Source organism: Triturus cristatus, chromosome 7, assembly GCF_964204655.1.
Source record: "Triturus cristatus chromosome 7, aTriCri1.1, whole genome shotgun sequence".
Classification (NCBI taxonomy): domain Eukaryota; kingdom Metazoa; phylum Chordata; class Amphibia; order Caudata; family Salamandridae; genus Triturus; species Triturus cristatus.
The window spans coordinates 1,111,124,945-1,111,140,986 of record NC_140590.1 but is presented as its reverse complement, the minus strand read 5'-3'; the positions used below and the strand labels follow the sequence as shown (position 1 = coordinate 1,111,140,986).

Genomic DNA, 16,042 nt, shown 5'->3' with positions numbered 1-16,042 from the left:
CCAAAGAATACTTTCCTTAAAAATAAATTACTAAACCCAAAAAAAACCAAAAAACTTTGCGTTTGTCTCTTTTCAATATATCAATACAGTAAAAGAAACATTCTGGCTGTTATAGGGTGTACCAATTTCAGTATTGGTTGTAATTCAACCACACTTCGCCTGTACAATACTTGGGTTGGTATTTTATGCAATTTCTAATCATCTGCACTGTGCAACATGAAATCAACTGGCAAAAGAGAAACGTTTCTTTTTACATATTTCAAACTAAATTATTTCAAGGTCAAAGGTTTTATTTAAAATCCATTAATCAATCCACCTGAATATGCGTTTGATCCATCAGCACTGGGTTTTTCAATAGTGCCACAGACTTCTGGGGCTATGCTGCATATGTGTAAAGCATGAACAGATGCTATCTCTGCCCTGGGCTTTAATATTAAGCCAATTTACTAGCTTTAAACATGCAAGTGGATGGAAGTATCAGCAACTGTGCCACACATTTGGCATTGCTTGCTTGATTCCTTCCACAGTTAGTAAGTGCCTTCTCAACCTCAGTCAAAATGGAACAGGATGAGGAGAGGATGTGGTCCGTCGGCTAGACTGCAGACTTTGGTGCTGGAAACCATATTGCCAATATCGGCAACACACCTCAGTTCTCATACAGCAACATACATAAATAAATAAACTAAGGGTGGGCGTAGTGGGCGTAGTGGGGCTACGTGAAGCAGCACGTAGTGTGCCCAAATCTACGCACACTACGCGCTTCGCGTAGCCCCACTACGTGCCACCCACCTCCCGCCCGCCCTCTTTTTAAATAATATCAGCAATGTAAAATAAATTAAAGTAAAGAGACTTACCTTAAGCGCGGCGTCTCCGGGGCTCCCTCTTCTTCGTTTCTAATTTCTTCTGACAAATGCGCATGCGCGGACGCCCACGCATGCGCATTTCTCGCAAGAATTGCGCATGCGCGGGTGTCCGCGCATGCGCATTTGCCAGAAGAAACTAGAAACGAGAAAGAGGGAGCCCCGGAGACGCCGCGCTTAAGGTAAGTCGCTTTACTTTAATTTAGTTTTCATTGCTGATATTATTTAAAAGGAGGGCAGGCGGGAGGTGGGTGGCGGGTGGCAGGCAGCTACGCTTCGCCCTCGGCGTGTGCGTAGCGCTGCCCTGCTTCGCCTTCTTCGGAAAGTGCGAAGCAGGCAGCGCTACATACACTACGTGGGCGAAGCGTAGTGCTACGCCCGGGGTTAAAATAAACCCCAAGACACCTTGTTAGTGGAGAAAATTGCTGTAGTTTTATTTGCATAACAAGTATGCCAACATGGTGGGCTATCTTATGGGCGATCCAAGGGCAGGCCAGCCCCTATGCCACCTGCTGAGCCAAATTACACGTGGCCGTCGCCAATCAGTGGTTACCAATTTTGGGAGGGGCCACCCCTCCCATCAGTGGACCGCCAGTCCACGGCCTTATTCACGCCTCCCAAAAGGTGGGCAGAGCGTTCCAGGCAGCCCCCGGTTGCTCAGACCCACAACCGACCGTAGGACTAACGGGGCGCCGTCATTCTTCCAGGGGACAACGCTAAGACATCCCTGGGTATCCTTGGCTGAGCACCGTTGTTGTGCTGCTGCATATAGTACCCTTCTGTACCTTGCACAGTCTGGATCACCCTGTAACTCCTCCACAGCACTGGGGGTGGCCACCGTCACAACCAGGGCCCCCCACCAAGGTAGGCATCTTTACCTACATCCTGCTGATTAATAGGCCTCTCCCAGGTCCAGCCAAAACCGGTCCAAGCCCATACAGGACAGGAGGCCAGCATGCCCCTTCTGGACAGGTGCCCCCATCCTTTCTAAACTCCCTGTGAACTTTAGACTGATAAAACCAAAACCCCTCTGTTCAGGGATGGATGCATAACTTACACCAGGGGGAATTCAATTCTGGCAGCAAGACCCTCCTACCCTGGAAAGTCAAATCATTGCCTCCCAGCTGTCAGACCCCAGTGGTGAGAGGGGAGACACCACCCCCTGCCCGGGCTGCTGCTTCTACAGAAGCTGTTCCAGCGCCTGCACAATTACACCACCCCTCCCAGGGTGGCTTACGGCCGGCTGTCCCCTCTTATGCCTTGGGATTCCATCGCCTCACCTGTTAGCATGTCCTGCTGAGTCTGCAACTCGGAGGGGGACCCAGTATCCATGATCCCCGCCTCGCCCTTCATGTATATGCGCCCAGGATGACCTAAAACCAATAGTTTAATGTTGGTTCAATGTTAAAAGTGCCTGGCTGAAAAGAAATACCTATGACAAGCCACTCCTGACAAGAAGTGCCAATGCAGGTGGAAGTAAGAGTTAACAAGCCTGCCTTACTTCCTCTTTCACCCAGTTATCTGTGTACAGCACTTATCGGAGTATGTCCATCGCATTCAGTCAGTCACTACCCTAGGTGACGCCTTGCCCTCCCTAACTTCTGCTAGTATACCAGGGAGCATACAGGACAGTGTGAACCAGAGGGGAGCCAAGAGTATAAATACCTGCCCTTTTTTGAATACTGGGAATGCCAAGTGTTCTTTAATAATTTGTAGCCCCATTTGTACTTAACCCAGAGGTTGCCCAAATATTTAAATCCCTAGCACACTCATTGGATGACAACTTCCACAACCTGCATGGCTGCCAACCAAGGCTATAGGGCGGGAGAATTTGCATATGTTATTGTTACTCATCTCAATGGTACTCGTTTCATCGACCTTAGAGGGATTAAATGCTAAGTGGACCTTCCAGGATCTGAACCTGTGACCACAGGTCGAACCCAAGCCCCTATCAGTTCTGCCGCTCCACATGCCTGTGAACTTGTAACCCAGGACAGACTTCAGGCCCCTTAACCCATACTTGGACATGCCTGCGCTAGAAACACACATCAAAAAGGCCTGCCGACCGGCTGACCACCAAAATTGCAGTCTGAATGTTCGCTGACAACTCCCAAGGAAAATTCGCTTAACTGAAGCAACTGGTAACATGCTATCAATTTAATAAATTTAACCTTAACCATGACTGCAAAATATGCTCTCGTAGTTGTACGTATTAGTGCTCCATCCCCTCCATATCAGTACAATCAAGGCAACCTACACCCTCTTGGGAATGGCACCATTAGCCCCAGCTGAAAGAAAGTGCCTATTCGTGTGTAGCCCATAACCTTACGTTTACCACTGACGGTATACTAGGATTATGTTGAAACTCAGCTAGCTCTGCGGCGGAGTGCGCATTGCACCATCACAGGTATGTCTTTGCCTATCAGTTTCAGGCTGCAATGTTTGATGACATTGCAAGCCCCAAGCCAGGGTAAAATAAAGGAAGCTTTACTGCTACCCCTGTGAGCCACTGTCTGTGCTAATGATGGTCCAAATCGCACCGGTAAACTAGCTGCTGTACTAAAGCAATAGAGGGCCATTGCAGCACTAATTAAAGTCCATGGCTAACCTACTCCCAGTATGGAAGAGACAAGAAAGGCTGGAAATTAAAAGCCCTTTGAAATGGTCGTTAGATAGACCCAACAGGGAGTGATCCTGTGAAATGAGGTAGGGACCACCACACCCCGATGTGAATCAGCCAAGATATTTTTTGCCATGACCCCTACTAAGCCCTTAGAGATCAGCTACCTGCAGTGGCCAGGTGGCAGGCACACAGCGGGACCTGCAAGTCCTATTTACTCACCATCATGTGTTTAAGGCTAATTAGTTTGAATTCTCCTCTTGACAGCATCCATTCTAACCACCAGTGTTGAGTAACCACTGAAGACTGTTTCTTGTCCAAGTCGTCCCCTTAGCCTGGCACTGTTAGACCAAATGAAGCTTTAGAAGGTCCCTCTACAAAAGTATGTAAAGTATTGCGCCATTTGGGACACTATTACTTCATCACTAAGTACGTTCAAGGCATGACAATACTGCCAAAGATACCCCCACCTTAGCACCTGTTTAACCACTCAAATATTGAAGGGAAAAAAAGATTACCAGTGCACCTAGCCTTGGGCCTAAAATTAACTGACCAAGTAAGGACCCTCATGTGTGAAGCTGCTAGGTTGGGTGTGGGCAAAATGCCACCTAGTAATGTCATTTCGGGTCCACAATTGACTGTCCTAACCGTCCGGAGTAGAGTAAAGGAGGCACATAGGAACATGTGGGTAGTATATTAGTACCTGAACAGTCTGGTAGGCCATGGCACTTAGCTATGCTCCACTAAGTTTATCCGGTATCCCCAGTGCTAAGATGGAAAATCAGCAGTGCAGGTACTCTGGCCCAGAGTACCTGCTTGTATCTAAGAAGCCACCCGCCAGTCCAGTGATTCTGGCCTGTGCGATGGGCCTCTCTTGGCGTGGGTTCACATAAGGCTGCAATCTTTCCCTAGCCTAGTGAGCCACACAGAACTGGCTCATCTGTCAAGTTTCCCTCTAATTAAACAACCTGTAACCTTTGGACCCATTGACAGTCCTAATATTGCCTTTGTCAAAGGAAGATAGTTGCCTAGGCAAATAAGCAACAGATATGGTTTCCTAGAGGGAAATTGAAAATTGCTACAGTACTGAATCATGAGACTGTGCAAGATCTAAACTGCAATTGCTAGAGGTTAATCTGTCTCCCACTCCCCCCTTACAACTTTGTCGCAGAGTAGCTCCAGTGCGCGCCTGCTGCATGTGGGCCACTGCTGACACCCTTGACGCCCCAATCAATTGCACTGTTTTACTAATATTTTCCATGCAACACTCCACTCTTGAACGTACCTTTTTGCAACTTTTAATTTCCAGTGTACAACCTAATTGCGCATTTCCTTGTAGTATTTTTGTCATATTGGAACTTTTTCTTTATATACTACTCCTTCAATTCTACTTGTTTCTTATCTTGGAAGGATGAAATCCTGAGTTGGCACTGCCGGGGGTGCAGAGAACATAACATATGTGTTTGTAAAGTGCACTTACGCCCAGGGGGGTCCTAGCACTGAATAGCAGCTGTTTATTGTTACCCATCTCCAAGGTTCTGATTTTTCATATTGCTGTATTCCCTTTCTACGTTTACCACCAGCCATCAGAAACACAGTGGACTGGTCACCCTGGGACCTGCTCCAGACATCTGCCTTATTGTTAGCTGCAGGTCTTGGAAGCTGGTCTAGAACGTTTTAGTACATCTAGTACTATCATGTTAGACATTTTCGTATACGTACCACCCCGCAAAACTGTGCATGTTTCTTACTTTCACGAGTTGGCACAACTGGGGTTGCAGGGAACATAATCCCACATATTTGTAAAGTGCATGTCCACCCCCATCTAGTCACTGGATAACAGGTTCTTATTGTCGCCCAACTCAATGGTACTGATTTTTTATTTTTTTTTCAGCCCGCACATTCCTTTTTCCAATCTCAGAAGGATGAAAATCATATCGGGAGCACAGGTTAAGAATGCTTATCAAGATGATTTCTAATCAAATGCACTATAAAAGGAGACATGCATATAGGTGAACTTTCTAGCATGATTTGCCTTAATCTATTTCAAATCGATTTGGCATTTCACTTACAAACGATTCATTTTCTACCTCAATGTAAAAACAGGCACATTTTATCATTGATATCCTGATAGCTGTGATGTTGTTATCTAATACAACCAGATGAACTGGTTCCCTGATGTCATAGGATTCACACTTAAGTGGAACCATGAGTGCTAGGTTAACAGGCACGTCTGCTTGCTTACACTGAATGAATCTAGTCACCCTGCCATAGGCAAACACTCCAGATTCTGTTACATATTTTATTACACTTTGGTCTCACCTCTGAATAAGAGTGTAATTTGAGCTGTAAACAAGAACATTGCTTTGTTCTAAAAATATTTTGTTGTAGGCTACTACATCAGAGCTTAAAATATGAGTAATCTAAGTTACTGCTATATGTTCATTCTCTGTTAAGCTGTAAGGGTATTTAGAAACACTGTAAATGCAATTTTCAATTTTTAAGTATCGTCTGTTTCTCTTATATGAACACATCATACTCTGGTAAAATTATGCCTCAACACTATCAGGAGGCAAATGATTTTCCATTAACACATGTATTCCTTGTATCATATTTATTGCATCTAGAATTTGTGTTTCTATACCTACTGTACCATGCACATGTTGTAAAAGGAAACTATTAAGATCTTCAAAAACGAAACAATTAGCAGTAAACCGAGGCCCTGCTGCTCTTACACTGTCTACTAAGTGGACCAATTGATTAACATTCATTGTCAAAAATAGTTTTTATATAAATCCTTAAACAGTTGCACAAACACAATTAAACACTGTTCTGCTATATTTGAATCTTCCTGACTGTCATCATTTAATAGCTTATGAATTGCTTTCATAAGTACACAAAAGTGTAAATAGCGTGATCTATCTAAAACATGTTTTAACACCGGCCTTCTATAAAATAAAATAAAGTTTTGAAACTGAGGCCTTTCAATATGGTAGTTCATCAACAGACCTTGCAACTCTACTAACATCCAGTGTGGATTTTATCTGTTTCAAATAGCCATTAACTACTTTGACTTTTTCATAAAAAGAGTATGAATGATGCTTATATTCTTTAGTGAACCAGATGGTCATCATCAATTTCATAGTGCCACTACATACACCATGCATGTAATCAATCACAAATCCTCTGCTTACACAAAAATGTTTTAAAAACATGAACCATATGGGACCTTGGATCCCTCTTACACTGTAATCAGAAAGTCCACTCTCGATATTTGCTATTGCACTGTTTCCATCTGATTTAGTATTATCGAGTGTCCTTGGTGGGCCTTTTGGGTTTTCAGCATTGTAAGGAAATACTCTACAGTGCCCTTTTCCTGACACAGTGACTTCACCCTCTTGTAGACAATGCCAGCACCCAAACTTCCCATTAAACTGGGTGTTTGAAACAAGACAACAAGCTGGTAAATCACATGTGATTGTCAGAAGGGTAGCGTGGCAAGTAAAACTACAATTGCTGTGATCTTTAAATGACACTCCACTTTCCAGCTGTGTAAGTTCAATATATAATGGCTTTAAGAAAGACCACATAATTTGCTTTTTTGAGGAAACCCAAATACCATATAGTAATATATTTTCGTGCAGTTTTCTTTGAGATGCAGGCAGCTCGTTTACCATTAAGTACACTGACCACATTGATATTTTGGAACTTTTAAATACAGGAACACCATCTGTGTTCATTGCAAATGAAAGGCTGTTAGGGTTTTTCAGGAAATCGATGTTTCCTCACCTTTTCTGTAAAATGTTTTCGCCTAAACATAGTCTAACTGTTCAATTAGGCTGTGCTGAATGAAATAAGACACTGAGTCACTTTGAATCAAATCTTTCATACAGTGTTGGGTAGGACAGGTCTGAGTGTTTTTATTGACATGTGTATAGCAAGTGGCACAATAGTAAGTAATATTTGGGGCCTTAACACTTTTTTTGATATATTTGTGAAGGTGATACATACTTTTGAACATTCTATTATCACGTGGCAAGAGCAAATAGATGAGATTCAGCATATAGCCAGCTGCCTCATCACTCAAGCGAAAACAAATAATAAAGCAACAAAGAAATAGTATGACCACCCCTAAGCATTTGTTGGAGCCCTCAAATTAGGTGATGATTCATCTGTGGTATTAGTTGGATCAGAACAAATTTGAATTTCTTTGTACTCATTTTGAATGGTATATCCAACTTGATCCAAAAGTTGTTCCAATTCAGAATCCGAGTCATTAATTAAATCATCTTTAAGCAGAGCGTCCATTTCACCTTTTAAGCTGCTACAAAGCGGATCCCAAACAGCGTCAATTGGATCTTCATCTGTGTCATCTACTGGTGGGGTATAATCTGGTATTGCTGTACAGTTGTCTGAATGCAATGTACACTGCTCTGCAGAAGGTGATGTATGAAGTACTATAACAAAAGAAAGTATGTCATTGTACATTTAGTAAGCAAAATATGTTGTAATTAGATTGTAAATGTATTATACGTCAGTAACCAATTAATTTTTCTGTGGCAGAAACTCAATGTGGGTTGATTAGGACCTTCATTTTTGCAAGTGATGTGCTTTCAAACTATATACTTTCATACATCAAATTGTTAATGCAAGCAGTATAAAAAGGAGTTTATAATTTCATACTGTACCTTTGGGGATGATGTCATCTGCTGTGCTTGAAGTCTGCAAGGATCTTCTTTTACTTTCTTCGGCGCTGCATATTGTATAATGTTGTCATCTGCTTCTTCAATGAAATGTTCTGTCTACTCTCATGCAGAAAAAGGACCGATTAATTCAATTCTGTACTTGGTCATGTTTAGAACAGGTCTGTTTGTGACTTCTAAAAGTCCCCCAGTTGTTGAGCAATTATTGTACCTACAGCATTCATTATTTTGTGTCTTGTGTGCATTCACCATATATGCATGGCTATTAGGATGGAACATGAGAATGAACAAATACTGTTTCGGTACAATAATCTCCAGTTGGTTGAGTGTGGTGGTATTGATTTGGCTTCATGCAAATCAGAGAAGCTGGTTTGGTGACTTATTATGTTAATAATTTATTCTCAAAAGTGGACATTATAACTTTGTGATCACTCCAAACTGAGAAAAAGACGCACGTACACGCTGCCGGTTACCGAGCCGGTAAGATGGAAAGGAGTACTTCATAAATTGTCTGAACAACCGACCTTTTACAGACTGATGATTGAATGTCAACAGTGAAAGTTCTAGGATATATTGTGGAGCCCTGAAGAAGTCCCTGAGCGGGACAAAACGCGTCTGCTATGGTCATTGAATTTTAACAAGAAATTAAATAAAGAACTACTTTGAACAAAAAGAAACTATTGAGGGCTGGGAGTTTTTCAATGTGCACGCAGCGACTGTTATGATTACCTTGATACATTGCTCAGTGTTGAACCTACTGTGTTTGTTTCAGATTAGGAAATGTTCATTTCCTGGTATTTGAGTATATAAGGGTGTACTCCATGGTTCTTTGCACTGTTTTATTGCTCACATATTGTATTGTCAGGTGTGGAATGTTATAAGCCTCAACCCTCTGTCTGTTGATATCAACTTTGTGATCACGTTAAACTTGCTGCACTATTTAATTCCACAACGCAATGCTTTGTCTCCACAGAACATGAATTAGCAGATGATTACAGTAATATATTAAGTACATAGCTAATAATGTAATTACTTACATGTTCCTTCTATTAATGGCCTGCCTAGCTAAACTATCTTAAGAAAGAAAACAGCAGGGTAAAACGAAACTCATGCAGAGCAGATCATACTCTTTGCAAGGAAGCCTGTTTCACACTCTTGCCTCAAAAAGAAAGAAGAGCCATCTGTAGCACTGTTAACTGCATCTTAGTTGAAAGTGACTGGTGTAGAAAGCAGACTTTAATACAAATTGTCATTATAGAAGAGAGTGTCTCCTGAGGTTACTGACCGTTGAGTAAATCTGTTTTGTAGATTGAAGTGTCCTCTGAACAGATTTGGTGTAATGTTTTATAATGTGCGCTTACCTCTAAATAACCATTTGTTGTATGGCCCACGTTTCTTTCCTTTTCCAAGTTGTCCTCCTTTATTCACTGGCATCATTGTTTCTGCTTCCAATAGTCTATAAATATGGAAATTGAGCTGTGGTTCCTTCTCACACAGACAATACTTTGACTCCCTCACTTGGTATTATTTTATGATGCCAAACATCTCAGTTCAGTATTATCCTGGCTAATGGAAGGCTGCTAAAAGGTATTTACACCTGACAAACATACAATGCTCTTGTAGCGGCGTTTTAAAGATTTACATTTGTAATGAATTCCTGATATGTCCCTTGTAAAGTGGTATATCATATACCCAGGCCTTGTACTTGCAACATAATCTGTGAGCTTCTAGCACTGATTACGCCAATATAAGTAGCCTTTCAAACCTGTCTCAGGTCTGCCATTGTAGAGCCCGTGTGTGCAGTTTATTGCCACTTCGACTTGGCATTTAAAGCTACTTGCCAAGACTCAAAATCTCCTTTTATCTTATATGTCAACACAGGCAACCCTTCGGAGCATGGTGTCATGTAAATAAAGGACAATCAATCAATCAGTCATTTGTTAAGCGCACTACATACCCGCAAAGGGTCTCAAGGTGCTGGGGGGGGGGGGGAGGAGGTGGGGCCGCTACTGATCGAACAGCCAGGTCTTCAGTGTCCTCCTGAAGGTCAGCAGGTCTTGGGTCTGTCGTAGGCTCAGTGGGAGGGTGTTCCATGTCGTGACGGCGAGGTGGGAGAAGGATCTCCCGCCGGTGGTTGTTTTTCGGATGCGTGGGATGGTGGCGAGTAGCTGGCGGTTGGGGGTGTAGAAGGAGAGCCGTCTGTTGAGGGAGGCTGGGCCGGTCTTGTGGAGTGCCTTGTGTGCGTGGATGAGGAGCTTGAAGGATATCCTCTTGTTGACGGGGAGCCAGAGCAGGTTTCTTAGGTGGGGGTGATGTGGCCGTGTCGTGGTACATCGAGGATAAGTCGTGCCGAGGTGTTTTGGATGCGTTGTAATCGATTGCGGAGGATCTGTTGTTTTGCTGTCTGTTGGGGCTGTCTGGATGTTGATACTTGCCCCAGCAATATTGGTTGAATATCATACCTGGGAGAACATCGTTATGTGCATACTTTGATGCTTATAGTAATAGTCGTGCTGCCAGAGATCTTTGACAACTAAGGTATGTGCCTGCTGAAGTTTGGTCTGTTATTGCCCGACATAATGTACGTGTTCGAGGGCTAGGGCGTCTTGTTGGAGTCAACAGTACACCTTTTAATCAGTCTCATTGTGTGATGTTGGGTGGTTGCTTGTTAAGCATGTTATTTGTTCTCTTGGGAGGCATATTGTTTTATGAAGAGTGCCGTGATGCTGGGAGCTGGCTGAGGTCATCTGACCTGTTTTGGATGTGTGCGCACTGTTCTGACTAATGTGTTCTTTCGGAAAACATGGTTCTTTATTTTCCAGATGGTGCGTGAGAAAGAGATGGGACAGGTGTGATGGCAAGAAAGGAGGTGAGAAAGAAAAAGAGCAAGACAGAAAAAAGAAAATCTGAATGAGAGCATCAGAGAAAGTAAACGAAGCACGCATGTAAATAAAGAGAAAGTCGGAAACAAATAAAGAAAAGTAGCATAGAAAGAGGATGCTAGGAGAGAAAAAGTAAAGGAACAATGCCTCATTCCCATGAGCTCTCAAGGAAAACCAGTGAAATCACTAGGGATTTAGAAGCAGGTGAAATAACTCCCAGGGCGTGGGAACGAATAGCAATACTGCTGGCCCGTGAATCAGGCAAGCACCTTTCCACTGGCCGTATTCTTTACCATAGCTTTGATCTCTAAAAGCGTAATATCACCGCCCAACAACTCAGCTTCCACAAGGGTAATAATCAAGAGGGCCAGCGGTTCTAGAAAAGTGGCACGCCGATGTAGCGTTTGATATGGGGCAAGACCAGGTTATGATCGAAAAGCATCCTAGCCAGATTTTCAACATCCTGCACTGGGTACAAAGGAATGTGTGGAGGTGGACATGCAACTCGTGTATACCCAAAAAGAAAAAGTGATCCCTGGTCATCTGGTGGGTGCGCCTCCATGAGTCGACATGTCCTCGCTGGAGCTGCCAGCAAACAAACTTCTGGGCCTGTCTAACAAACAGGGAGTCTCGTAAAGGCAGGTCAGACCTATCCGGAGTGGGGTCCACAATACTATTAAAATTTCTGCTGCAGTCACGGTTATTCGGTATATTGGCATAGTGCCCTATACTTCCTGCTGGCAGGGTAGTTCCCCTGTACATTGCCTGACATTATATAGTCAGATGTAATTTATGATATAGCTTAAATGGAACTGTTACTTAACAAATATTGTGGGGTAACATAAAATGAAGCAAATTAGGAGGATGTCGGGGGATGAGATTTTTAGGTAATGTAGCGGAGGCGATGGATTAGCAGGCGGTATAGGACAAAGGGTATAGTAACAAACAACCACTGGCAGCAGAGTACTTGGTCCAGTTCATGTTGTTCTTTTTCAGTTCAGTGCATGGGCTCAAGTTGATTAAACATAACGTTTTATCAGCACACTTCTGAGAGGTGGTGGAGCAAAGACGTTGTGACCATAATAGTAGAGGTGTTACAGTGAGACTAGCCTGTCTCTTGAAGAGAGGTCTTCAAAAACTTAATGAAATAGCTAAAAACATTCCAAAATTAAAAATATTTAATTCCAAATTAATTCAACAGTGTAAGGTTACCTTCTGACATATAGCACTTTGTATAAAACATGCTACTGCGAAACAGATTGTGCGACGGAAGAGATTGTAAAAACACGATTGCAGTCCTACATTGTCTAAAATTAAATTAGTTTGTTTTATAACTGACAATATGTAAATCTCCTCAGTGCAGATTAAATTAGCAAAAGAGCAAAACATGCATCGTGCTTTGTGTAGGGGAACCTTCACATGGACACACTTGCAAATTCTTAAAATAAGAACCTTGTACTGGATAAGCCACCAGAAAATGGGCAGTGTTCAGCCTCAGCCTTATCAGAAAAAAATCTATGATTGTTATCACCCAAATAAGATATGGTTCAGTGATGGGAGAAGTGCAAACCATGATATAGTTTGAGACTGATGATTTCCCACTATTCAGTCTCACGGCAGTACAACCTGTGAACCTCTGTACACACAGCCCTGACAGAACCTGTATATGTGAATCTCTGTACAGAGCCATATCTCCAGAGTAATGTGCACCTATGAGCCTCTACAGCTATTGCGTGACAGGAACCTGTACCTGTGAACCTCTGTACACACTGGCACCACAGGAACCTGTACCTGTGACCCTCTGTGCACACAGCCCTGGCACCACATGAACCTGGACCTTTCCGATACACTCTCCGTAACGAGAGTAATCCTTCCACCACAGCAACAAGAAATTCAAGTGCCCACGGAATCCTCGTAAAATTGCAGACTGCATGGTTGAGATGCTTTATGCAGAGGAGACATCGGGATTACCCACGGCCATCACCTACCTTCCAGACACCGCCACTTCTACTCTGCATACCGTTTTTTTCCCACTTCTCTCTGCCAAAAATACATGGATTACCGTCGAGGAGACGGCTCTGCTCATTTCCTGTTGCGGCTGTTTAATTGCTCCGAGATGCTTTTCCCCAGTCAGAGCAGGAATCGGAACTGCCTTCACTGGTGAGTTGTGTGAGTTCTGAGGGATTTCCACACTTCATCCGAATTGGATGAGGTTCTCGGGATTGGCAACCACGGAGGCGTCTGAATTAAGCCGGTGACCTCGTCTTGCAATGCCGACACAAATCCGCGAGCGCCGGAAGTGACGTCCGTGTTCTGCTGCAAGAATGAATACCGTGTGAGTGCAATGGCCATAAAAGGGAGACGATGGATCGGCCTCGGTCTCTTTATTTTGCCACTTGACACTACAAAAGCAAGAAAACTTCAGGGATTCCAGCGACCAGGGATTCCAGCGACCAGGTAAGACATGCTGCAGCTGATTTGGGGTGCATGAATATTAGATTATCCCCAGATCCAGATATGTGAGGCAGAAGGTGGAAAGCATGAATGAGTAAACAGATGGTAACTGTTTGCTCCCAGTTACTGTAGTGCCCAGCTAAAGTGAAAGGAAGATGTTGAGGCAGTCTCTGGAGTACCTTCCCCAGGAAGGTCTTACTATCTACACAGGTTGGGTGTATTACAGGGATAATACGCTCTGTAAGGAACTCTCATTTGTCCACAGGGACACCGAACAGAAATGATTTTATAGTGTTTTGTTTGCAGAGGGTATTCTAAAGGATTTTGAATTGGTCATTTTTGCCAGGCTCCTCATTGAGGGTGTGCTTAGGTTGACTTAACGGAAAAGGAGAAAACAAGTAAAACTATTTTTTCTAAATTTGAACGTCCTTTATTTTATTCTGTGGATATAAACACTCACCCGGTTAATATTCAATGATGTACTTAATATATATCATAAACTTGTCTAAAGTCGAAGGAACCTGGTTTACAGGAGGAGTATTGACAAATTGGACTAAACTAATGTGTTGATGTGCAGATGTTTGGAGAAATCTATTAATTGCACATGCATCTTACAGTGTTGTTCGTGGTGAATCCATCTAAAAGGGATGCCAAAATTACATTCTTTAGTTAACACTATACAAGTTAAGTGAATCACCAATTAATCAGCTATCATTTCCTCATGCGTTAATGGATAGACCTTTGCCAATAACCTCTGAGATGTTGGAAAGTTAAATAAATCAACGGGTTATATGTCACAGTACGGGGGCTTAATGTCACCCGGCCAAAATATTTTATTGATGATACTGACCGCCAGCATATCACGAAGATAAGTATGTATTGAGAAATAAAGGCTTACTATTCTTAACTTAACATCTGCTTACCTTGACAATATGATGGTAGTTCGATACTGTGGATCGATAGTTTAGCAGGTTGATGTAAACCATCGGCCATAAGACACGTTAGGACGGAGAAGATGAGGAACTTAGATGGTTCACAGGGCAGTGGAAAATGCACTCTTCACACTTGGCTTGTTCATTTCCTTCAGTTGTTGTTTTCTCCCTAGGTCAGGTCCCTTCTGTCCTCTAGTTCCTTACTTTACTATTTGTAGTTACCTGCTGCGTTGTCCTCTTTTCAGTTTGACTCCTAGTCTAAGCCTCCTCCCTCCCAGTGCAGCATTGGCATTTTATATTTGGCTCCAGAGCAGGCCTCACGGTATGCTGAATGGTAGTAACAGCAATCCCTCTGCTTGCACTGAGTAAGTCTAGTACTATGATACCCTTATATGTAACTTATTTCCTATTGTATCAAAACTTTAGTAGTTTGAGTTCTCCCGCCAGTAGTTGGGGACTTTGACGATTCATAGTATGGTCATGAGACGCTATGCGCCAGGGATTCCAGTCTGGGTTTTATGAACACCAGCCTGCAGGAGTGTAGCTCTTTCTACTCGCCACCTTCACCCCTTTGTATGAATCTTCATTACCATCCTGGACTCAACCCTCAGGAGGGTTGAGTCGACCTCTATGTGGCGAGATAGAGATTGGCTTCGAAATCCACTTTCTCAAATTGCTGCGTTTGTGACAGATTGTCATACCCAGAAAATGGAGTCAGATACCAATGCCTTGCAGGCAGTGGCACTCGCAGTAAGTAGACTCCAAGAGTTTCTTGAAGTCACTCATCGAAAGTGTGCATTTCTTCTAGAGATATTGATTCAGGTGATCAACCCACCATCAAAGGGAGAAGGATTGAATCCCACTGCTTACCGTGAGGTCAACCCCACCCCAAATACAGGAGGGAGTAATTTAGTCATGAGTCCTTCATGGACGATGCCTTATGAGCCCTCTGTTTTAGCGCACCTGAAAAGTTCACTGAAGATCTATATCGTTTCCAGCCTGTTATGGCTCAGTGTAATTTGCACTTTGTAGCAAAAGGTCAGTGGTTTGTAGCTGATCAGTACTCCTGAGGCGGAAGCCGGGAGCAGAACCTATTTTTAAAATTTGAGTGTCACTTGTTGATTGTATGTTCGTTTAAAACTTACCTCATCTGAGCACTTGTAGAAATAAATACCCTCCCTTGGCCATACGCTGTACAGTGGATTTAACGCTGAGAGCGGACTTGGGACAAACAAACTTACTCGGACGCCATTGCCGGCGTGCACCGAGGCCACGCCCCCCCCCCGCATCAGTATAAAGGCGCTGACTACTAGCGCGCTTTAGAACAGTACTCCTGAGGCGGAAGCCGGGAGCAGAACCTATTTTTTAAATTTGAGTGTCACTTGTTGATTGTATGTTCGTTTAAAACTTACCTCATCTGAGCACTTGTAGAAATAAATACCCTCCCTTGGCCATACGCTGTACAGTGGATTTAACGCTGAGAGCGAACTTGGGACAAACAAACTTACTCGGACGCCATTGCCGGCGTGCACCGAGGCCACGCCCCTTTGAGGCCACGCCCCCCGCATCAGTATAAAGGCGCTGACTACTA

At 43.3% G+C, this 16,042-nt stretch overlaps 1 pseudogene; it reads right to left on the bottom strand.

Moving 5' to 3' along the window:
• Positions 1–5,516: 5,516 nt before the first annotated feature.
• Positions 5,517–9,620, bottom strand: LOC146811172 (uncharacterized; annotated as a pseudogene).
• Between the last annotated feature and the right edge of the window lie 6,422 nt (positions 9,621–16,042).